This window comes from Elephantulus edwardii, unplaced genomic scaffold (genome assembly GCF_000299155.1).
Source record: "Elephantulus edwardii isolate Elephantulus edwardi_28Jun2011 unplaced genomic scaffold, EleEdw1.0 scaffold00033, whole genome shotgun sequence".
In the NCBI taxonomy this organism is placed as follows: Eukaryota; Metazoa; Chordata; class Mammalia; order Macroscelidea; family Macroscelididae; genus Elephantulus; species Elephantulus edwardii.
The window spans coordinates 4,956,028-4,982,166 of NW_006399783.1; the positions used below are offsets into that span (position 1 = coordinate 4,956,028).

The 26,139-nt window shown below is 37.9% G+C and overlaps 1 protein-coding gene across 2 annotated transcripts in view; it reads left to right on the top strand.

Annotated features, from left to right (window-relative positions):
* Positions 1-26,139, top strand: part of TENM2 (teneurin transmembrane protein 2) — a 1,365,940-nt gene that overhangs the window by 309,317 nt on the left and 1,030,484 nt on the right. The window lies entirely within an intron of this gene.

Below are 26,139 nucleotides of genomic sequence, written 5' to 3' on the forward strand. Positions count from 1 at the left end.
GAGGAGACTGTCCATCTTTCTTCCTTGGAGCAACTGCTATTAAATTGGCCCCGACTCAGGGCAACCTTACATACAACAAAAAAGAAACACAGAAAAAAAAACCACTTCCTAGCCTTATACTATTTCCATATACTTTTATAATCCATCGGGTTTCACTGGCTGATTTTCAGAAGTCAAATCAAGTGGCCTGGTGGTTTATAGAGATTTTCACTACTCACGCAATGATTGGCCTTTCTGGTGGTTTAAATCTACCAAAGGATCTTCAGGGAAAAGACAGGCAAACTTTCCAGCCTTGAAAACCTGATGAATGATTAGCTATATGTTTCTAGCTCTATGACAATGAAATCAACAGACGATCTTATTTAGTCTGGAAGTTCATGTTCAGCATTGTAGCAAGTCTCCACTTACAGTTAGGTGGTGGCTGTGCATAAAATACATTGGTTGGTACTCGAGCCTGCCTCTGCTGTGTGTTGCTGTTGTTGTTACATGTTGTCAAGTTGACAATAACACATAGTGACCTTGTGAACAACAGCTCTGAACCTTGCGCTATCCTGAGCCAACCTTACCACCTCTAACACACCTCACCCCTTTGCCACAGTTACTATGTCAATCCATCTCCAGGGTCTTTCTCTCTCGGGCTGACCTTCTACCCTTCCAAACATGATGTCCTTCTTCAAGGACTAGCTGCTTTTGACAATATGCCCAAAGTATGTGAGATAGAGTTTCACTGTTCTTATTTCCAAGAAGCACCCTGGTTTCACTTTCTCCAGGACAGACAGGTTTGTTCTCTGGAAAGTCCAGTATCTATGTCCTATTCTCCAGAAGCATAGCTTCAAGGAATCAATTCTTCTGTCATTCTTAGTCACAGTCCAGCTTTCAGTTGTCTAGCAAACAATTGAGAAGACCATAGTGTAGAAGTTGCTAATTCTCCCATTGAGTTACTGTCACTCTCACAGTATAGCTGAGACTGGTATTCTGTTTGTGAGTTGTCCATGCCTCCTGCTCCTTCTCTTTCCCTCCTTCTCAGTTTTCCTAAAGAGTAGCATACTACTTTTAGTTACAACCATTCAAATAAGATGAGCGGAGTAATAAAGAAAATGACAATTTTCATCTTTCCCAGTCTTATTAGATTTCATAATGTATTAAAGAGAAAAACAAATCAGAGGTAGAGTCTTTGCATTTATTGGTGGGGATGGATTGTATCTATTCCATTAACATGGATGATTGAATGCGGCCTCAGTATCATTATGTTTGATATTCAAACTGATGTTATCATTTTCTTAGTGATGATTGAAAGCTGCCTTGGTATCATTATGTTTGATATTCAAAATGATGTTATCATTTTCTTGGTTTGCTTGTTGAAAAGACTGATGAATTATTAGTTACACCAAGTCTTTAACATATGCAAATTAGTCAAATGCAAAATATGTTTATAATATTCATGACTATTATTATACCATTTGTAGTATTTTTTGAGGCTCCACACAGCAGCAGAGCAGTATGTGATGGTCTAAATTGCCACTTATTTAGGGTTAAAATATATAAAGCATCAAGACCTCAAAGAACAAGGATTGTATATAAGTAAAAGGAAAACTTTTTTAATCAACCAAGCTCATGGGTACACTAACCATTAAACATGGTATGCACTAGCTTGCCTTAAGCAAGATATGCACAAGGTGAATTGTTTTTATTTGCTAATCTGTGGTAAACAATTTCACATGGATATCACCACAATCTTGATGTAGTGAGGGATGAGTGAATTTGGGCACTGTGGGCTTGAAGGATGTCACAATTTGATTCATGTGCACTTTGCTTATGGAGTCCTGGTGGCATAACATAAGGAGTCCTGGGAGTGTAGTTTCTAATGTGTTGGGCTACTTACCTAGAACTCATCAGTTCAAATTCACCAGTCACTATCTGGGAGAAAAATGGGGCATCTTCTTCCTATAAGATATACAGCCTCTGAAACCCAATAGAGGGTCACAAAGAGTCAGAACTGACTTGAAAGCACTGGATGTGGTAACTTGATCATTGGTAACAGGCATAGAATTAAATGCAAACTTCATTATAGAGCCATGAGCTGAAATCTACTGGACAACAATGGTTTGGTTTGCTTGGTTTTGTTTGTTTGTTTGTTTAATCTTGATAACATTCAGGTCTCTAAGTAGTACTAATGGTTTGTGCACAGCTGTTAACCAAGAGGTAGATGGTTGGAAGTTACTCAGTGAAGGTGAGAAAGATAGATCTGACAACCTGCTTGTTACCATCTGGAAAATTCTGTGTAGCAGTTCTACTCTGGAACATGTAAGGTCATAAAGACTTGAAACACATTTAATGGCAACTGACGACAGAAATGTTGATGACCTTGGACAAGAAAATGTTTTTAAAAAAAAATGGATATTTAAGACTAGGCCTAAAATATATGTAAGAATTAACCAGAGGATGAATAAGAAAAGAATATGTAATACAAAGATGGTAGTACTGTTGAGACTTCTTTTGATATGAATGCATTTCAGGAGTGCTCACTTTCTATATATTTAATGCCTCTTCACATATTTATTTTTTCAAGCTACAATATATTTCACGTGTATACTACATCAAAAGTTTTTGGAATCCATGCAATAATTAAACTGACTCTACTAAGGGTTTAAACGTTGGGAAATGTGCAAGTAATTTCATGCAACTCTAAACTCTTTTTCTCTGTTTAGAAACGTACTTACAGTTCTTCTCTGAAGGTTCTGCAGTGATTAACATGCATCAGACTGTTTACCTTAAACTACATTTAACCTGGTAACATTAGTTTTCAATTCAGTCAGAGGAAAGAAACAACTAGGAACCACATTCCTATACTTGTCAGAAAAGAAAAAATAATTTACTGATTTCCTGTTAAAAATATGCTGGTGACTGAAGTTACATTTAAAATTAGGTTGTACATTTAAAGGTTAGTTTCCATGGCCTGGATCAGGTACAGTTTAGTCTCCAGAGTGACATCGTTGCTCTTCAGCACTCTGGAGAGAGAGGTCCCTGACAGTAGACTTTTCCAGTGTAATCCGTCTTTTGATTTCCTGACTGTCAGTTCCAAGTGTTGTTTGTGGAACCAAGCAAGCTGAAGTTATCAACAATCTCAATCTCTTCTCTGTCCATCCTAAAGCTTCTAATTAATGGTGAGAATCTTTTGTTTTCTTGATGTTGAGTTTCAATCCATTTTGAAGACTACAGTCCTTGACTTTCTGCAGCAAATACCTCCTGTCCTCCTCAGTTCTAGTCTGTTCCCTGTAAGCAAGGGCTATGAAGCTTCTTCTCACATACTTTGGGCATGTGGCAAGGAGGGACTAGTTCTCTGAGAAGGACAGCATGCTCAGAAAGCTAGAGGGGCAGTGCAGGAGAGGAAGACCCAGGATGAGATGGATTGACTCAATGACTGGAGGAATGGGGTTAGGTCTGTTGGAAATGAAGAGATTGGTTCAGGACAGAGTTAATTTCAGAATTAATGTACATATGGTCACTATGAGTCACAGGCAGCCCCATGGCACATAACAACAGGGCTGTTTTCATTCTATTCTACTTCCCCCATTACCAAGGTGAGTGTGAAAAATAGGAAAAAGAAGATAACTCTTTACAACAATTAGCAGTTTCACTGTTGAATTCCTGTTTAATTTCTTGTTGTAAAACATGAGTGAGTATTTTAGGATCATTCATTAATGGTACAAAAAAGCTTTTGTTTACAGTACTTGAGTGAGGACATTTCTGGATGTAAGTTTCTACTTTTGAAAATTCTCCATCTTCCTTAGCCTGCTTCCTCAAGGTGCCTAAATTAAATAAATCCAAATTAATTTGTTTGTGAAAGTTCTATCTCTACTCACATAATTAGCCATCAAACTTAAACAACTTTTCTAATGTAAAATGTCAGTTAATTATTAATACATATTATGAAAGCAAAACAACTTGCCAGAAGCATTTTTTGAATTTGTAATTGGATTTCTTGTGTGTTATTCTTAAGCATAGGACTCAACCATCAACTTTTTTAAAGGATAAACTAATTGTAATCTTGTTAAGTACTCCTTGCTTTCAGAGAAATTGAATAGTGCCTACCCCTCAAGAAATTCAAAGGGGAGAAAAATATTTTGGATTCATCTTATTCTTAAACTGTATTATTACTACATAATCGTATGTAGTGTTTTCATATAACCACCTCATTCTCTGTAAGATATGCCATCAACTCTTTACGTCATTCTTCATTAGAAATAAGAGTTCTCCCTTTTGATAAGCTTTTAACCAACACCAAAATAGAATGTGTTTAATAAAATACAAAAAAAAATGCAGTGTACTGCTAAAGACACCTAGGAAATATTTGGTGGGATATACATCTTTTACATAAATTTTCCAGCCTGTGTGAAAATTAGGCCATAGATTGCTGCAGCGCACTCAGAAATACCTGTCACCGCCACATACCTTCAGTGTGGGATGGATGCAGGCATCACATCCCTGGCCTGGCCAAGTGACATCATGCAAAAGGTGGCATTAGTGTCATGAGCAATAATGGCTGCTGCTTCAAACCTGTCAAACAATATCAGGTTGCTAAGCTCCAACTTTTGTTGCAGAGCTCAATGAAAACTAAAGGGAAAAGGAAAAATATTTAAAAATCAAGTCCCTGGTTGCTAAGGCTAGATGAGTGAAGAGATTTTTGATAAATAACTGTGATCATAAGAATGGTTATGGAGCCTGAAGTAGAGTTTTGGTGAGCTCGACAATGGTTGCTTTTCTGTAGATATTCTTTTTCTTCCTTTATAAAGTAAGAATTTGTCACTCCACAATGGAGAAATGACAGTTAAATAATAGTTTGCAAATGATTAGTGAAATGAGAAATTACTGCCCACCGAAAGAGCTCTGTGACTCAGCAAAGATACGCAGTTCATGTTTACCAAGGAAACCCCATCGAATGTGAGAAAAGTTTTTAATGGATATAAAATCAGAAATAATGTTCTCTGTTGAAGCATACATGCCAGAGTGTTAAGCTTCCCTTAATTATGAGAATTACTTCCTCTAGGAACTTAAAATCAATTGGCCCAAGCCTATTTCTCTTTAAGCATTTTCAGTTTTTGCCAAGGAGTGGGTGAATTACATTAATTTGGGTCCATACCCCCCCTTCCCCGTCCTCTGTCTGCTGTTAATAGAAAGGGAAACCTGTAATATCCAGCTATCTTGCTAGTACAGCACCAAGTACAAAGAAAGGACAGTAGGGGTGGTGATTTTAATTATCTATGTAAATTAAACTATGTGCTACAGTCCTGTGATTGAAACTCATTACTTTAACTTTATTGTTTAGTTATGAGTGTAAACCTCAGCTCAATTAAATTATAAACCAGATCCTGATGGCTCTACACACTCATAGTCTTTGAAGGAAAGAAAAAAAGTACAGATAGGACAAAAGAGTACCTCAGCTCTCTTTTATGTTATCACCCCAAATATACCACAATGAGATATGCAGTGGAAGGGCAGTTTCTTTCTTTCTTTCTTTTTCTTTTCTTTTTTTTTTTTTCTGTAAGCTGTCATTGTTTCATTGAAATACGTCAATGTTAAGAACTATTTATGAATTTATTTTAAAAAATAGAGTAGATGATTCCTTTCAGTTTGTCAGTTTTACTAAACAAATAGTTTTGTAATCTTCTTCTTCAAACATGTCTATGAATTAAAACTTTGAAGCCCAGTTTCTCTCATTACATGTATTTTAATATTTCAGTGTGTGCTATTTCTCACTGTAGCAAATGTAAGTCAATTCTCTTGTCTTTATTTTTGCTACCTCAGAGGTAGTAAGGTATAAAACCAATTGACTGTAGTTCAATTTTCTCTAAAGTAAGTATATTAAGATTTCTCATTGTGGTGTAGGGCACTCTGGCAGCATAGTCCATGAATTGTACCACTAACCCTCAGGTGGTGGTGGTGGTTTGCAATTGAGTTGGATCCAACCCATGCATGACCCTCTAGTGGGTTTTCAGAGGCAGTTAACAGCACGGAAGGAGATTGCCCATAGTAAATGAAATCCACCAGCGATTCTTCAGAATAAAGATGGACAGTCTTCTCCTGTGTAACTTATGTCAGAACCAACTTGTTGCCCTGATTGTTGTGTGTCTTCAAGAAAGAACCAATGTATTGTCTACCTCCAGCTGCGTTTCAGAGGCTGTAAGTCACACAGTAGGAGATAGCCCGTCTTTCTCCTGCAGAGGCGCTGGTGAATTTGGAGTACCTTTGGTTTGGAGAGCATGCTGTATTTCTCTCTGGATCACTGCTGAAACAGCTTCTTCTATAGGAGATTTATTTAGATGTAGTTTTCTTTCACTCTAAATAATTTAGGATATTCACAATGCCAAAGTTATTGAATTCATTTAAAAAGTTGTATTTACACTGATATATATATATTAAGGTAAATCTCTATTTCTTGGAATTTTATTTTTTAAATCTCAGTTGTAATATTTTGATTCATAATAGGTACATACTTGGGAATCTAATAATTTGCAATTTAATGGGTAATTAAAATAATATTTTGTTCTAGTGGAGATATTGTTGTTGTTGTTGTTATGTGCCATCAAGCTGTTATTATTAGTGATAATAGTAATAAGAATAAATAGATATTGAGTACTTAATGTTTCAGAAAGCATGTAATGCATTTAATAAATATTGGTTTGTATAACATTACCAATAATGCTTTTAGATGAAGATTTTTCTCATTTTTTATCACATTTTTCTTATTTTTTATTCATTACCTTGTTCCAGGTCCAGGGAGACTTAGTAACCCAACACAGGTAACAAAATAGTGGTAGAGACAGATTTTAGACCCAAGTCTGTTTTTCTCCCAATTCTATTTGATACCAATAAATCAAATGTGAACACTGCATCCCTTAGACCTAAAATAGAATGAAGACATCTAAACACTGTGTTTATCCTTCTATCTTGCAGGTCAATACCTCATATATGTTTGCATGCAAAACCTAGCACAGGAATTGCACAAACACACACTCAAGAAATACTGGTTCAACTGAATTTAATTGACGTGTATTTTTTTTAAATGTACAGAAATGTGAAATGTTTAGATTGTGAGTCTGTTTACTCGTGTAATTTAACCTTTAAAATATATACCTTAATGCCATCATTTCCTTTTATCTTGTAAATGCAACACTGTGCTAGCTAACCGCTTCTGTCAAGCAATTTGCCATGTGCTCATGAATTTTACACAAGAGTGTGCATGACCATGACTCTGGCACCTCGTAATGTACCTAGTGAATTTCTAAGTTATCTGTAAGGATACTGTCATTAATTCATAGGAATCACCTTATTCCCCTTGAATCAACTCCAATGCTTCTGGAATGATACTTGTAATGAAAACAGAAATAGATATGGAGGCTCAGCACTTTTTTTCACATTATAGTTTTCAAATGATTATTTTACCAAAGGGTTTTGGTTGAGGGTTTTTTGTGAGTTTGTTTTGTTTTGTTTTAGTTAGTGCTTCTAAAACAAGCAAGCAAACAAAAAGTGATGATGCTCTATTATTTGTTCGTTTATTTGCACTGGAGACTGCCACCTGTGATTATGTGCACAACGCTTAAACATCAATTGCAACGCCTGCTATATTTTTGCATACTTTATGTATGATCCTGAATACCAGTTCTATTTCCAAATACTAACACTAAAGTGTAATCTTTCTCCAGTTCTCCTTGTAAGATGTGGATTCCAAGTAATAATCTTTGAGACGAGAGAGAGAAGGAGACAGAGACAGAGCTGAGGAAAAAGGGGGGTAAGAACATGTCTAACCATGGCTTTAGCTTCCTATCTGCTGCCATCCATGTCTCCTATCTTTTGGGCTCTAGGATTCTTTCCACAAATACACAGTGGTTACCTTCTATGGGTAAGGCACCTTGGTAAGGGGTTAGCATAAATTCAAAGATAAAAAAAGAACTGCACATCCTTAACTAATCTATAATCTTGTAGGGGAGAGATAAGACATACAATAAAACAATATTAATTGCCCTCCAAGGAGGACAGATAAAAGACTTGGAATTCAGGACAAAAGAGATTACTCTTAGAGAAGCCCATAGGGTAAGAAAATATTTCAGTGATAAACTAAAACTTAGTAAAGGCATGAAGAAGAAGTAGAATTCAGCTTCTGTTTAACCCATCTGTTGACGCTGATGTAAATTCTAGGAACAATTACACACTGATTATTTTCTCCTTCTCTTCTCTGGAATTAGACCAACTTTCCTTCCAATCACGGCCAAGAACTCAACTTAATGCTTCTTTGCTAAGAATCCCTACAGTAGATAAAGGATATTTCTTTGGTGTGAAAGAACTGGCCCCATGACAGTCTGAAAAACTCTGCTATTTGTGGTAGAGGGAAGTCCACTTAAATTTTAACTTGAATTTCCTCCTCTGTAAATACATACATTAGACAAAAACAAGGTTTTAAGTTATCAGTTGTAATCTGTTGGTCACAATTGCTTACTGTGTCTCTTCAGTTATGTTGTGAGGACAAGGACTCTGAGACTAAGCCTGAACTCAGTAGAAAGTGATTCATAATTAAGTTTGTCACTGCTGTGGAATATAGAGTTGGTGGGTGGTACATTTACATGTATCTTCAAGTACACAAATAATCTGTCCAATTAAAGTAAAAATTCTACACTTTGTCTTATAAAATACCAAGAAACACCTGAAGTTCTAACTTTACTAGTTGGAGTTTTGAGATAGAATTACTCGGTTTTTTTATAGAGTTTGTAGAGACAATCTTGGAAAGTCTTCATCAGTCTCTGTAGGAAATGTACATGGATTTTAAAGCCAGATATGTTGTTGGTGTTGTTGTTGTTGTTGTTGTTATTTTGTGCCATCGAGTCACTTGCGACTCATAGCGACCCTAGGTACAACAGCCCTAAACTCTGCTCTATCTTGTGCCAATCTCACTGCCTCTGACACACCCATCCTGATTACTCCAGTCACTGAATCAATCCACCTCATAGAGGGTCTTCCCCTCTTGCGCTGTCCCTCCAACCTCCCAAGCATGATGTCCCTCTCCAAGGACCTGTCCCTCCTTACAATATGTCCAAAGTATGTCAGCAAAAGCCCCAGAATCCTTGCCTCCAAGGAGCAGCCTGGTTTAACCCTCTCTAGGATAAATCTGTTTGTTTTCTTGATAGATATGCAGTATTTTGATCATATGGTGTTCTCTTTGGGACTAATTTGAAGAGACGGGCAACCTCGGAATTATTTTGACAAGTTCAAGATTTGAAAGTAATTGAGTATCAATTGAACTTGATAGTCAATAACTCAAAGAAATATTTTATTTGGTGACTGGATAACCTAGGTAATGCAAGTAGTATGGCACTTGGGCCCACTGACAAACTTTGAGAAATATACATTTGCATGTTTAGGTGGTTGGAAGCATCCAATAGAATACAAACTTTGTAATGTGTGTTATTCACGAAAATAACTTGGCATAACCCATGGAGCTATTCTAGCAATTGTGGATCTTGCTTACTTAAATTATGAGTTTCGTGGGTACTGTTTCAAAATAGTTCATTTAAAATGAATACCCCAGCACAGAGTAGTAAGGCACATGATGGTGCTTAATAAGCATAATCTTTATTTTATTTAATAGAGATTACAACCCCTGTACTCTCAGGGATGAATTTTAATAATTGACTGTGATGGATTTACAGCTTGAAAATGATAAGTTCTTCTAAATAAGTAGAAAATAACAAGGTCTTTTGCATAAGGGTTGGTGTGCCCTGTCCCGCCCTAAACCCATGCATGTTTCTTGCCAGTGTATTTAGTCTCCTAAGTATATCTCTTAAGTTTAGGAGAAAGCTGAGATTTATTACAAAATTATTTTTTAAAACAAGGTTTATCCATTGTCCTCCAGTGACACAAAAAGTCAGATTTGCCTAGGAAACACAAGGAAAGGCAATTTAATTCCTCATGTCTCTAAGCCTTTGTAGTATCTATTTTTTATGAAGTAGTTTCCTTACATTTCCCCCCTTTTATGTTTTTTCTTTCTTTTTTCAAATGGGTAAGTTTCAGTATTGTATCTTATGATGAAACTGGGATGATAAGAGCAATTGTGGAACACTTCTAGTTGTCAGTGACCTTAAATTATAATTGATTAGTACACGAATAAAGAAGTGATAACGGATTGGATTTTAAAAGAAAATAGTACTAGGTGTAACTGGTTTGAAGATATGATTTTATTGTGGAAGAGTTGAAGTACAAAGGTTTCCCCAAAGTCTCATTTTTCATAGACATGAGATAAAATCTATAACTCTCATTCCACTGGGGTTTAGGCCATTTGTTGGCTTTAATTTAATTGGATAGAAAGCAAGGAATAATGGTTTACTTTGAGCTCTCTTTTATCTTCCTTAGTAACATGTCACTTATATGACCCGTGGACTCTGTGAGGGCTTTTGAAAAGACCTCTTTAGAGCATGCCAGTACTTATTTGGGCACTAAAGTAGGTTTTACTTTGAGACCTTCAGCGGTAGTAAAATATAGAATATCATTTTAATAATAGAGTGAAAGGAGAGTAAACAGCAAATATAGGAAGAAACATGGGCAATGAAAGAGAAGGCTGCTTCCCAGAAGTGAAAGTGCTCAGTTTTATAGTAGATGTATAAATGCCTTATGAGCCTGTTTGGTAGGAAACACTTAAACATGCAGATCCTCTGTGAAGCCTCATTACTCTGTTTCTAAATGCTTGTTTTGGCCTGTTGTGCTCTGCCTTTGGTGTACATGTCACTCGTGGAAGCCACCTTGAATGGCTACTCTGGAGCAGCTGGGCTTTACTGGATGAACTGAACACATATTTTTTCATCTTCTCTAATGAAGTACATTTATTCTTAGCCCAAGGCAGTCAGTGATGTTCTGTGATTCCTCCACAGCCATTCAGCAGAAGTTTTCCTGTTTCTCAAAATACCTCATCCTAGACATTCAGGAGCCACCTTTACCGGAGGAAAAGTAGATTAGGCTTTACTAACATCCTATTGTTAGCTTTGCTATTGAACTGGACGACTAGGTCCTGCTGACTAAGACCCTACTCTCCTGGGCCTCTCCATGGCCAAATCAATGAGATAGTTCTCTGGGAAGGGAGAAGAATACTGCATGTAAGTATTGCCTCCTTCTTTAGCCTTCCAGTCTCTTATTGGTTGCTTTCAATGAATCACCCGATATTTAGGCTGCAATGCTGTGTTGTTGTTGTGTGCCATCAAGTTGGAACCAACCTATAGCTGACCTTCCAGCACAGTTTCAGGGGCAGTAATTTGCAAAAGAGGAGATTAATAATCTTTCTACCATGGAGCAGCTGGTGAATTTGAACCAGGTGCTTTGGATTAGCAGTGTAGTTTTTTACTACTAAAAAAATACATTAGGAGGCTCTGGGGCCTTAGAGGTAAGTGTGCCGCCAACCTAAAGATATGTGGATGGACAATCTCTTCCTATGCAATTTACTGCCTCTGAAAACCTGCAGGAGGATCAGATCTGGGTTGGTTCTGACTTTACGGTACACAACAACAACACTAACATATATCACTTGGAAACATGTGAAACAAAGTTCTAGATCTTGTCAACTCACTGGTCCCATGATCTCGCATGACCCTGCATAGGTAATTTCAGCCTGCTCTTGGCTGTTTTGGGGTCATGGAGACACAATGCACAATGGAAGGAAATACTAATCTTGCCTCATCAACATGATTGATTGTGAGTGACCTTTATGGTCTATTAGGTTTTCATTAGTTGATATTTAGAAGGAGGTCCACAGGTCTATGTTTCAATCCATCTTAATCTGGAATAGCCCCTGAAATCTATCAGTAATACAGAAAGGCACAACAGACTTGTCTTGGCTATGTATGTGGTGCGTTGGCCGGGAATTGAATCCAGGCTTCCTGCGTGGAAGTGGAGAACTTGACCACTCAGCCACCATTGTCTTAATCACATTATCTTACTGAATCACAATTTCTTCCTTTATTTGTTTCATAAGTAATTTAGTGTCTCTCTCTCTCTCTCTCACACACACACACACACACACACTGCTGTCAAGTTGGAACTAACAAATAGATGATCCTACAATGAGTTTTTGAAAGGCTGTAAATTGTATGTGAGATTGCTCATATTTCTCCAGTAAAAAGTCTCTGGGGGACTCAAGCCACTAGAGACACACTGCCTTTGTGTTAAAAGTGCAGCTCCAGATGGATTACATCACCAGAGCTTCTTCCAGAAGTAATTCACTCTCTTCCTCACTAAGACTCCCTTGGAACTGACTCACAGCTGACCTGCCAGATTTTCAGAAACTCTAAATCTCACTAGAGGGGATTGCCCCTCTCTCTCATGGAGCAGCTGCTGAATTCTAACTGCTCACCTTTGGGGTTGGCAGCACACCTTTCTCTCCACTAGGCCACCAGAGCACCCTTAAAAGTAATAATGAATGTTAGCCTATGTTTACTATATATTATCCAAATTACTAGAGGTATAAACACACTATCCTATCTAGAAGAAAGGAGAGTAAGCAGCTAGCCATAAATGAACTAGTGTCCCAGCACCTCTATTTTCTTACCCAACAACTGCTGTGGCAGCAATGATATCATTACCGCCCAGCAACCATGTTCATATCATTGGAACATGTCTAAAAGCTTTGAAACCTGAATAGAAATACCAAGGATTCCACTTAAGAAGTGAATAACAGTCATGGGTGGTGGCCTAGTGGTAAGAAACTGCACTGCAATCCCAAAGGCACGTGGTTCAAATCCACCAAGGACTCTGTGAGGGAAGGATAGACAATCTCCTTCTGTGCAATTGACTACCTCAAAAAGATTCATCGTAGAGAGCATTAAACCAGGCTGCTCCTTGGAGGCAAGGATTCTGTGGCTTCGTCTGACATACTTTGGACATGTTGTAAGGAGAGACAGGTCTTTAGAGAGGGACATCATGCTGGGTAGAGTAGAGGGACAGAGCAGGAGGGGAAGACCCTTTATGAGGTGGATTGATTCAGTGTCAGAGGCAATGAGATTGGCACAGGACACAGCACGGTTTAGGGCTGTTGTACATAGGGTCTCTATGAGTTGCAAATGACTTGACGGCACATAACAACAACATCAAACCTGCTGGGGGATCAACTATGGGCCAGTCCTGTCTTGCCAGCACATAATAACAATGAAAAGCTAGAGACCAATTACCAGGTATGAGTTACATTATAAATAATAAAATACTTTTTAAAAAAGTAAATGACAGTAATTATTAAAAAAAAGAAGTGGCAAATGTGTTGAGAGTAGGCATGGGAGACTGTCAGTGGAATGAGAGATTCTGCTGGAACTTCTGGAGAGCATGTTAGAAAGAGATGCAGGACTGACATCGTGGTGACAGACAGCCATCCAGGAGAGGAACATGCCCTGCAAAAGTGGCAATCTGTGTAGATGTGGAAAAGTAAAAGACACGATACTTAACACTCTTTTCCATTACCACAACTCACAGGTATCAATTCTTCATCGATTGTCTCTATTCATTTTATTCTTAGGTGCATAGTAAGTAATTGAAAACACCATGGTCTGAATCAGGTGTATTTCAGTCTTTTAAACTAACTAGTTTGCTCTGCAGCACTTTGGAGAGGAACCCAGCTAAAGACTTTCCCAGTGTGAAATATCTTTTGATTTCCTGACTACTGGTACCAAGGTTACTGATTGTGGATCCACATGGTATGTAGTGTGGATCCGCATGGTATGTGGCAACTGCAAGCCAAACCTGTTGCCAATGTCAGATTGCTCAATAAGCAATATAATCGTAGGCTTACATGTCAGAAACTTAATTTCATTACCACTGAGTCAATTCAGACTCACAGAAACTTCCCAAGGATATTTGAGACGGTAAACCGTAAGAGGAAGTGACTGTTCATCACTGTGCTGCAGAGTCCCTATGGGTTCAAACCACTGGAGATGTACAGCTTTGGAATTGATAGTATAGATTCCAATGAACTACACCACCAGAGGTCTCCAAGGCTTGCCTGTACTTATTTACTAATCCATAATGTCACCGTTGTTCTTACCATATCATGCAATCTGCTTCTAATTACAGCATCTATCTATCTCTCTCCCAACCACAGCACCTTTCTACAGAATCAGTCTCTTTTCACATATATAGTCCCTGACGTACATAGAGTACCCAAGGTACATGGTAAGCTAGGTATTATGCTTGTTCACTTATTTACTTCAACATGAAAAGGCACATGTTTTAGTAAATAAACCTATGTCTGTTGCCTCCAGTCAATTCCAATTCATAATGGCCCTAAAGCCCATAATAACCCTAGAGCAGGACTGCTTCATATGATTTCTGTAAATCTTTACAAGAGATATTTCTACATCTTTCTCCCATGAAGAAACTTGTGGGTTCAAACTTCCAAGCTTTTTGGTTAGCAACTGAGTGGTTAACCACTGTGTCACCAGAATTTCTACATGGTTCAGAAGCCAAAACCCAACACACTACCACTGTGTTGATTCTGTGTCATAGCAACATCCACTGGGTTGCCAAGGCTGTAAATCTTAACAGGGAGAGCTTCATCTTTTACCCATGGAGCAACTGTTGGGTTCAAATGGTCAACCTTTGAGTTAGCAGCACACCACTTAAAACCCACTCAAGGCAACTACCACTAGGCCAGCAGCACTCCCTCTATAAAAGACTGGCTTCCTGTAACCTTAACAGGAAAAGACGATTCCGATTTCTCTCATGGAGCAGATGGTGGATTTGAACTACTGATCTTTCGATTAGTAGCTCAAAACATAGTACATCCCATCACTAGGGCTCCTTTTCTCAACTATAACTGAGTTATAGTTGACCGTCAGTGGGGTTTCCAAGGTTGTAAATTTCATAGATGGAAACTGCCCATCTCTTTCCTAAGGAACAGCTGGTGGACATACACCTTAGAGAAGGTAGGCCTTCGACTTAGCAGCACAAAACTCTCCAGGCTTTGCCCCAGAGCTCTTTAAGAAATTCAACCAATATCCATATATGCTTCAAACTACATGTACCTAAACAGAATTGGAAAAGGTAAAATATTTCTATTGTATGATATAGAATCAAGTAGAGTATCTATGTAAGCATCTTTATAACCTAAAATGAAAATAGTATTATTCACATAACAACCCATTTTTATAAGTTAAATGTACAGTGTTGCTGTAGTCACAGATTTTATATAATTTTTGAATCAAGAAGCATATAATTTAGAAGGCATTTCATAAATTGCCTTTTCATGTAAATCATTTTCAGAATGGCCTATTAGGCATATACATTTTGCTCCCTCATGCAAGGAAGCTGATATTGATGGAGGTTCCCTAAAAACTACAGGTCAGGTATTGTGTTATGCACTGTGGATGCTGAGTGCAAGTCCTCAAAGCTCTTCCCTCAGGGAGCCTAAAATCGGGTGAAGAAGAGAGGTAAGAATTGGAAGGCAGTACTGCATTAGATCAGATGGGGGAAGAACTGTTGGAAAGGAATATATGATTAGACATTATTTATATGACAACAATTTGGAACAAGGTGTGCAATCTAGGAGGGCTGCAGGAGGGGGAAGTGGAGAAGGGAAGAAAATGGGAAACAATAAAAAAAAACCGAAAGAAAATATTTTCTATGTTAAAAAATAATTGAAGGGCAATAATTGGTTTATTCCACATTCAAGGGAAAAATGAATATATTAAATTCATTTCCACTTTTTTGTTAATGTATATTTGGCCACAGGAAGGTTCTGTCCTTTGAAGAACACTAGTTTATATTTGCTTTAAAGCTTCTGAACTATTAATTTAAAGATAGTTTTTTCTCTTACATTTCATTAAATATTGAATTTATATGAATACTAGAAAATCAAGAAATAATAACAATAAACTCAAGCTGGCTGCTGTCGACTCATAATGAGACCATATACTGCCACGCAGGCCTTTCCTGGCTGCTGTAGTCTTTACTGAAGAGTCTCACAACTTTCTCCCACAGAGAAGCTACTGGGTTCAAACTGCCAGCTGTTCAATTAACAGGAAAAGTGCTTTAACCACCACGCCACTAGAGATCCCAAAGAGGGAGGATATAGAGCATGCCAATTTTTTTTTAGTTATTGATATAAACTATATCTAGCCATTCCTAAAAGTGAGGAGAAATTTAAAGAGGAAAAAACCACCAACAAACATAGATCGTGATACAGATTGCTCTAAGAGTCTAGATACGAAACTCATGGTGGGTGCCTAACGAATGATTTCTGGCAACTTGATGCCTTTATTCCTTGATGTTGTGAAGCTTGTAGACTTGGAGGCTAGATTCTCCTTATAGAATTCCATCACACATCTAAAACTTTTCACTTGCATATTGTTCCCTGAACACGTAAAGGAAAACAAAGGAGAAAAATGTTTGGCTTCACAGTAGCTTTCTAAATAGGAAACCAGTTAACTAAATTGGTAATTGTTCTATAATGCCCCAGTTGTGAGTCTTTCCTCCTCTCTGGTGGCATCTCTGTATCTGGAATTGTTTTAAGCTGTGGTCTTGACTAGTAACTTAATGTAGTGATTAAGACACATTCTATGTATATTTGCATATATACAAAGACATAGATGTCCTTCCCAATTATGTCTACCTTCTCTTTAAGCTAATGTTATATTGCATTGAAATGCAAAGGTACCACAGTATAATGATTTTTCACCTCCCATTTATCTGTTGATTATTAATGAATGCTTCCTGAGTTGTGTTCCTGCTATTTTGTCTTTAAGACTATGTTCAGGGTGTTAGCATCATATTCAAGAGGCCAGTCAGAGTTCTGTGTTTGCAGCTTCATTAAAATTCTGTCCTACACATCATCTGACTCACACTTTATAATCTATCAGAACACCTGTTTTCTTTACAATGGCCACGAGGCAGCTCAAAACACTGTGGTATTTAGCATTTAATAATGAGTACAAGATATGTATTTTTGACACTTTAAATTTCCCTTAGAAAAGTGCATGGGAAAAAAGCCAAGTGTGAATGAATTATCTAAACTTTTGCAATTTTATAACGTGAATTTTAACCAACTTTTAGAAAAATGTGTATGAAGAGTGCCTTCTCTCTTTGTCAGTAGCCATTACTAGGAAAGGACGGAGAGAGAAATGGCTTTAAAATGTCACTGCATAAACTAATAGTGATACAGAAAATATTTTAAGAAGAATCTCTGCATTATTACTTTCCTATTTACATATTGGTCTCATAGACACTTCATTGTCATTCTTGCTCCTGTAGGAAGCTGAGAAGTTTAATGTCACTGTTAATGTCTAGATATGTATATAATTTGATGACTTAAGTCAGTGTTGGGCACTGCATAAATATATATGTAGATTTTTTTTTCCTTTTAAGTCTGGGCGTTTAGAAATGTAATTGTTAGATGGTTCTTTATATAGTTGTGTTTATTTGAAATAATTCAAAGGAGGGATATGGAGATAATGGATGGTTTCAGAAGGGTGCAAGTCAGTCACTATATTATGTAAATGAGGAGATATCTCCTAGTGCTCATGCACTGTTATAGTTTTAAGCACTAATAGAGGACATACTGCAAGTTGATTATTGTAATCCTACAGCGTTATCTCATCAGTGAGCGGATTAAGAGAGTTCTCTCTGCTGAGGGATCTGAATAAGCATTTTCATTTACTCCCTACTGGGCCATTGACGAATGGAGGTTTTTATCAAGAAACATTTAAAAGCCTATATAGTAAACAAACCCACAGTTTCTTGCCTAACGTGGATCCCTTACTGGATTTGAGCTACCTTGGAAAAGCAGATACAACTCAAGCTAGGAAGGAACACTGTGGCCTAGTGGATAAGGAGTTGTGCTGCTAACCCAAAGGCATGTGGTTTGAATCCACCAGATGTTCTAGGGAAGAAAGATGCACACTCTGCTCACATGCGATTTATAGTGTCTTAAAACCTGCTGAAGGATCGGCTAAGAGTCTCTTTCAACTTGAAGCCACATAACAATAACTTAACTTTGAAGTCAGAAGATATTAAGGGTACTTACAAAAGAAATATTGTGTGTATGCACACAATAGACAGAGCTGATGTGATAATATTCTGCTTTATTCAAGGACATTTCATAATCTAAATTCTATTTCCCTCTTCTTCGACCACTTATTCCAATTCAGACCGTGAAGATATTCTATTAAATGATCTGTTTTAGATGTCAATGAAACTGTTCTGGAAAACTTGGTTCTTCTACTTTCCCCCCAAGCCTTATATCCCTCTGTTTGGATCCCAAGAGATTACTAACACTGTTAAACTTCATTATATGATTGGAGAAAGTATGTTAATGGCTGAAATAGATTAATGCAATACTATTAGGTAGGCTGAATCCTTTGCTAGTATGGTGAAAACAGTTTGTAGGTGAAAATGGTTGAAGGTAATTTTTTTTGGCTCAATCTGAAATTTCCACGTAAGGCTTTCCCTCTCTCTTTATATATTTGTTGTTGTTATTGTTGTGTACCATAGAGTTGGAACCGACCCATAGCTGACCCTCCAGCAGGTTTTTGGAGGCAGTTAATCGAATGGGAGGAAATTGCCCATCTTTTTCCCACAGAGCAGCTGATGGCCTCAAACTGTGTGCCTTTGCGATTGCAGCACAGCTTCTTGCCACTAGGCTCCCAGAGCTCCCTGTATGTATAATGGGGTTTTAATAAGAAGGACAGTGACAAATGATACCTGATGTTCATGTAGTCTTCTCAATATTATATGTTTGTGCAAGATATTTGTTCTTCATTCTACCATTGAATCTTAATCTTACTTCTTGTTGTTGTTAGGTGCTGTTGGGTTGAGTACGACTCATAGCAACCCTATGAATAAAACATCTCTACCTGTTCTATCCTGTGACATCTTCACACTTCCTGACATCCAAGAGCCCATTATGACAGTCACCATGTCAGTCCACTTGGTCGAGGATCTTTCTCCCCTTTGCTAACCCTCCACACTTTCCAGCATCATGTCCTCCTCTGAGGAATAGCACCTCCTAGCAACATGTCAAAAGTATGTGAGCTAAAGCCTCATCATTCTTGCCTCCAAAGAGCATTCCAGCTGCACCCTATCTAGGACATATCTGTTTGTTTTCTTGGCCATCCGTGGGATGTTCAGTGCTCTTCTCCAACACCACCGCTCAAGGGCATCAATTCTTTCTCTGTCATCCTTATTCATTGTTTAGCTCTTAGATGCACAGCCAGTGATTGGAAAGACTATGGTCTGGATCTTAATATTACTGACAACCTGAAAATTAAAGGACAATGGTAAATGACAGCTGATGTTCACACATTATCCACAATAGCATACGTTTATGATCGATAGATACTTGTTATGTGCTCTACCACGGTATCTTAATCTCATTACCAACACAAAATCTGGAGCTAAGTAATGGAACCTGAGTCATGCATTGACAGTGGAAGAAGAGGAAATAGCTGAAAAGATTTATAGCTTTAATGTCTATCTGCGTTCTATGAATGTTGTCTCCAAAAAGGCACATATGACAGGGTGGTGTATTGGTCTGAGATGGAGCCAATGTGAGAAGCAGAGTAGAGAAAGTCTTCATAGGTGTTAAGAATCATAGCATGTAGACTGTGGCGAGGCTGCCAGTATGTTAACTTCACCTTAGTAACTCACAGTCATATGACCAGCCATAGAGGGTTGTTTCTTAACTGTTAAGCAGCTGCCATGTTTTTATAGAGAGACTTTTTATAGAAAGAAACAAAGCCTTGCTTAGTCTATATCCTTCCTTCTTTAAGTGTGAAGTTCAAATTCATCATGTTTCCCCCACCAAATCTGTTCTGCCAACCCACAGCCTCTATTATTCAGTTTTATTTTATCCTATGTGGTCCTCTCATTGCTTCTTATGCTTAAATGTTATCTCCTTATCCAGGTTAGAACTTCTAAGGAGAATTTTTTTTTTAAATTTTACTTTTCCACCTGGTTTATTCCTGTGCTAAGCATATAAGAAGCCCCTAAATACATACTAGAGTGGTTGTAAGAGTTTTTATTCCAAATGTCACTTCTACCATTGATTTATTTGAATAGCAGGAATATTATGGGTGCTAAGCGCTAACACCAGAAGGTCTATCAGAAAGATAATTGGTTATACTGAACAATTCTTTTTCTTGAATAAGGATCATTAGTAAATAATACACATTTATTGTATTTTGGAGCTAACAATTGTTCATTTATAATTGTTATTGTATTCTCATAAGAAAAGAACAAAAAAAATCTAAGTAGCTCCAAGCCCTCTTTCATTCTATATACTTTAGAGTAGCATATCATGCTTAGTAGAGATTCTACATAAATGACAGATATCCTCAATAACTAATGTGTTGGCACAGTAGTAGGTATCAAAATTAAAAATATCAAAAAGCATGAAGATGTACCAAAGTATAGCAACATTTCACTCTGTTATAGATAAAGAACCTATGAGGTGGAGCCCACTAGATGAAAACTAACAAGAATTGGACTAGAGGTCTCACTTACTCTGAGGAAGTTGCACTGCTAGCCCAAGGGTTGTGCCTCTCTGGAGGTTTGGGTCTACCAGAGGTTTCATGGGAGAAAGTTGGCCCATCTCCTCCTGTGTGATTTGCAGCCTGGGAAAACCAATGACAGGGTCAGCACTGGGATGAAAAAAGCCTTGGAATATCTGAAACTGTGAAACTAATTCAACTAGACAACAAAACTATTTAAATTCACCATTTCTTAGAAGTAATTTCTGGCTGTAGATGTATAATGAAAAGAAAATTGCCTTAAAAATATTTGTGTTGTGCTGCATACTGTAGATTTGGAACATATCTGTATCTGACCCTCCAGTGAGATTCAGAGGCAGTTAATCACGGGGAAGGGAATTACCCATCCTTCTCCTGTGGAGCAGATGGTGGATTCGAACTATGTGCCTTCAGGATTGTAGTACAACTTCTTGTCACTAGGCCACTAGAACTCCCTAAAATATCTGTGGACACCTATATACACATCCGTTCTGTTTGGATTTTATATAAGAACTCAAAAAAACATGATGTAAAATTAAACTTTAAGTTAATATTAATTTTAACTTTACTGTGAAGTTTACAAGGTGATTTAAGGTATAGTAAATTTGTACTTTATAATAAAGGAGACAACATAGAAAGCTTTCTAAAACTGGAGAACTTTGTTACAAAATGTTGGAAATTAGAACTTTGATTCACCATTTTCTGAGCATAGACTAAATGGAGCCTAAACATTTAATTGAAGTTAAAATTAGAGTTAATGATACCAGATATTTAATCAACCAATGCCTTAAAATAACCAGCAAGAAGCGATTAGAGAAGTACGCTTTGAGCTTTAAAGTACTGGGGTATTCTCTGTGGCTTGTGTGTTTCTGTGGTATAGTAAGTCTTCTTGAGCAAAGACTGTGTATGAAGATTCCTACACTTCAGATGCCCATATAACATCAAACAAAGTGGTTATGAAACAGCAGGATCACTGCAGGAAGCAGAGAGATCTCTCAAATCCTACATAATCAAACCTGGCAAATGGTACCACATCATCAGATGAATGGTTAGGCTTGCATAATGTTTTTAGTTAATCTTGCTTTTGCTTGCCAGAAGCAGACTTGCATTGCTTTAAGTAAGGGGTGGGAGGCTGGCTTCTGTATAATGATGCATGGGAACTTGTGGGTAGTTGGTGCCTCACATCTAAAGCAGATGAACAAAGGAAATGTTCTTCTACAGATAGAATGTTCCCCATATAGCAAGATTCTAGAGCCCTCGGCAAGAGATGTCATGATTCCTCATACTAGGTCTCTGTCCATCATACGTAGAAGTTGACTGCGCTGGTTCTGTGGTTCTCTCCCTACTCCTTATCAAGATCTATACTGTGTCTGCCTGCACATAATGACCTTGCTTTCTCACTACTTACTATTCCTAATTTCTTATCATTTGCTTCCACATGACCTGCTGTGACTTTTCTGACTTGTCTCTCAATTTTACTTGTCTTTGCTCTCAGCTTGACTTCTAACTACATATTTATTTCTTAAATATCAGCTCAAAATTCTGGAAAAAATTCAGCTTAATTTTTACATATTGCCAGGCTCACCTGTACTTAAAAAACAAACAAGAAAACACCCCCCCCCAAAAAAAACCACAAAATCCAAACACAAAAATCCTCAAAAAACAAACAACTCATTGCTGTCCAGTGGACTTCAGTTTATAGTGATCCAGTAGGGTAAGAGTAGAATTACTTGATGTTATCTGATGGGATTTTTAAGGCTGCAATCTTACAGAAGTAAACTGTCACCACTTTGTGTCTAGGAGGAGAAGGTAAGTTTGAACTGCCCCCCTTTCAGTTAGCATCTAAGCTCTTATCCACTGAGCCAGCAGGGCCCCTTCACCTGGGGAAATGGAAGTGATCATTTGAGCACCTCGCCCACAGGGTGGCCTGTTAGCACCACAGAGCGGTTGATGTTATAGATTTTTATCACACAGGAGAAAATTGAGACAGTCGAATGCTGTGAGAGGCAGGTTGCAGAAATAAATAGCACAGACTATTGAAAAACAGAGGCCAAGTTTGTCAACATTTAGCTTACAGTATATCATCTTAAATGGATTAAAGCAAATCTATTGTTTGAGACCAAATAAGCAAGGATATCAATATTCAAATATTTTTAATTTTCCTCTTTTATTTCTGGTCCATTGTTTGGCTAAAAGAGAGAAAGAACAGTAAGACTTAAAATTGAAAGCAGAGCATACCCATTGAATTGAATAAACAAACTGAGAGGGCTAAAACTAGGTATGATTGAAAACATTCTCTCAGGACAGGATGCTGAGAAGGGTGGAAGGTCGGTGAAGGAGAGGAAGACCCTCACCAGGTGGACTGACAAGGTGACCGCTGCAGTGGGCTCTGTGGGTCAGAAAGTGTTAGAATGGTGCAGCATAGAACAGGGTTCATATCTTTTGTTCATAGGGTCACTATCAGTCATACTCAACTCGACATCACCTAACAACACACATCACACGTAACTAACCATATATACATCAAGCATTAGTGAGTCATGTTTATCATGGTGCATGGAGGCTATTTGGCACAGTTAGATGTTGATATATTATGTGCCTTCTAACTGGTCGCAGAAGTTTGTATTATTTTATGGATTTGTTCCAATAATACAGACTTCATGGTTTCCTTCCGAGCTGTGTTTTAGGGAGTACTGGGACCAGCATTAAGAAAAATACTGTTGTTGTTGTTGTTATGGAGTGTGAAATTTATTCAGAATACTGTCCAAATATGATGTGGCCACCTGAGGCTTAGAAAGGTATCTGAGTTAACTAATGCAACACTGTTTTAGTTTGTTATTTCCTTATTGGAGTGTCTCTGATTGCTGTAAAAATTACATTTAGGAACAGAAATAATTCAAAGTTTTTACACTTTTCCCCTTCATAATCCAAAAAGAACACTGGTATAAAATATTAATTTACACGACGCTTTTAGCACTGAACTTTCCATGCTAATGTTCCATTGCTATGGCAAACTTATGTTTTTCACATTTCCTTAACATCTTTCTAATGCTTATAACAGGTGAGTTAAAATATACACTCACGCTTTTCTCCTTCCTCTTTACTAAGTTCATCTGTGGAGTTGGTCCCATTTTTGGTTGTGGGTTGATTTTTGCTTTTCCTTTTTTCTTTATCTCTGCTTTTTAGTGCATTAAAAACTACTGATATATTGACAGCCCCTGGCCTTTCCTAAACAGTTATGTACTTCACTACTTGACAAAACATTGGTGGTTTGAATCTACCCTGATGTAACCTCTGAAAACAGGCCTAGCAAACTGCTTTTGAATGGTAACTGCCTCAAAAGCCCTGTTGAAACAGTTCTGCTCTGCTCAGGTGGGACTGTGTGAGCCAGTCAACACAGCAAATAGTAACAGCAAAGAAGTGACTTGAATGCTCTGGGCACAGGACTTTGCTCAAATAAAGGTTTTGTTTGGAGATAATCTTAAAGAAATTCCTTTGTTACAATAAATTGAGGACATGTCTGTACTTCCTCTGAAAAGAAAATAGCATTCTATTAAATATATCACCCAGTCAACCTTATTTCAATGACTGAAAAGCTGGCTAATGACTCAGACTGCCATGTCATATGACTGGGATGTGTTATTGTCAATGAATGAACCATGAGTGATAAGGTCGATTCCTAATTCATCCCTAATTGTATATATGACTTTGAGTCCTAGACTTCCTCTAAGACCTAGTTTTTCCATTATAAAATGAGGGCTGTACAATGTTCAGTCCCTTAGAACTACCCTATTTATTAATTTCTGATGGAAATAAATTCTATCTGGCATTTTATAAAGCTTAACATAAAAATACAAATCTATTTAAATGCTATGATTTTTATATTAGAATAATGCATGGCAGAGAGCAAAAATGAGTGAATGTCAAGTAGATTCCAAAGGATAATGCCTGAAATTGAAAAATACTAAGGAATTATGGTCTGGTGATCTGCCTCTGAAAATTAGTCTGTGAAATCCCCATGAGTCACAATAAGAATATTGTGTGATAGAGTCCTATGTTGGAAGACAGTTGAAATATGCAGCAGTCGCCACAATGGATTCCTGCACGCAGGTGATCATAAAGATGGTACAGAACTCTCACGTGGTCACCATACTTTGGAATTGACTCAGTGGCAACTGATTACAAAAACAGCACATGCTAGGAAACGCAAATTGCTGCTACCATTTTCCACTTTGTACGTTTTACCAATAAATATACCTCTGTCCTTTTTAAATAATGGTGATTCTCCTGGGCAAGTGCATAAGCATCTATATGTAAGTGGTGATGTATTAGTTTCCTAGGGCTTCCTTAACAAATTACCTCCACCTGAGTGGCTTCAAAGAACAGAAATGTGTGTAGTTCTGGAAGTCAGAAATCTAAAATCAAGGTATTGGCAGGGCTGCCGTCCCTTTAGAGGCTCTAGAAAAGACTCTATCCCTTCCTGCTTCTACAATTTATGAGCGTCCCTTCGCTGGTGTCCCTGCTGTCTCCACATCACCTTCTCCTCTGTGTGTCTGTCTCTGATCTCCCTCTTGTCAGGGTGTATGTAATAGCATTTGAGCCTATTTAGCGTGTCTAGGATCAAAATTTCTTTCTTTTGCCAGGGTGTATGTGATGGCATTTGAGCCCATTTAGAGTGTCTAGGATTAAAATTCTTTCTTTCAAGACGCTTAAGTAGGTGATGATTTTGCCATATAATATTCACAGGTCTGTTGTGAGGTGCCGTTGAGCCAACAACAACTTACTGTGAGCCTGTGAGCAAATCCTGCACAATCCTTACAATCTCTTTATATTTTCTTTTTTTGTATCTTATCCTGATTTATTCACAAAGTTTGAAAATATGGTTTTTCACAGGATCCTTACAATCTTCTTATATGTTCCAGCCCCTTGTTATAGCCCCTGTCCCAAGCATCTGGTTGAGATCTCTCTCTCTCTGACACTTTACCTTTCTCAGCACTGTGTCTTCCTCCAAGGACAGGCCCCTCCTGACAACATGACCAAAATATGAGACCTTGCTTCACCATCCTCGCCTCTGAGGATCACCTGGCTGCACTTCCTCCAGGACAAGCTTGTTTGTCCTCTTTTGCAGTCCATGACATTCAGTGCTCTTCTCCAACCACACAATTCAAAGGCATCGATTCTTGCGTTAGCCTCATTCCTTGCCCAACTTTGAGATTAATAGGAAACAATGGAATATATTACGGCACACCTTAGTCTTTAAGTGGCATCTTTGCTCCTTAGCACTTTGACAGGTGACTTTCCCAATGCAACACATCTTTTGATTTCTTCCCTGCTGCAACCAAAGGTGTTGATTATAGAGCCAAGTAAAATTACATCATTGACGACTTCATACGTCTATTCATTAGGATAAGAGCACATCTTTTTTGGGGAGTCTGTACGTCAGCCCACTGCATGTGGGAGCTGCAAATAACCAGTATCTAAGCACCTCACTTCCCTGGGCAGTCCTCATGCCGTGCAGTGCTTGCTGGCTCTCTCTTTGACACAGCAATGTAGGCTCTATTGTTGCCAAATTCTCCATCTTTAAAACCAATGTATACACCTACATGTGTGAAATCAC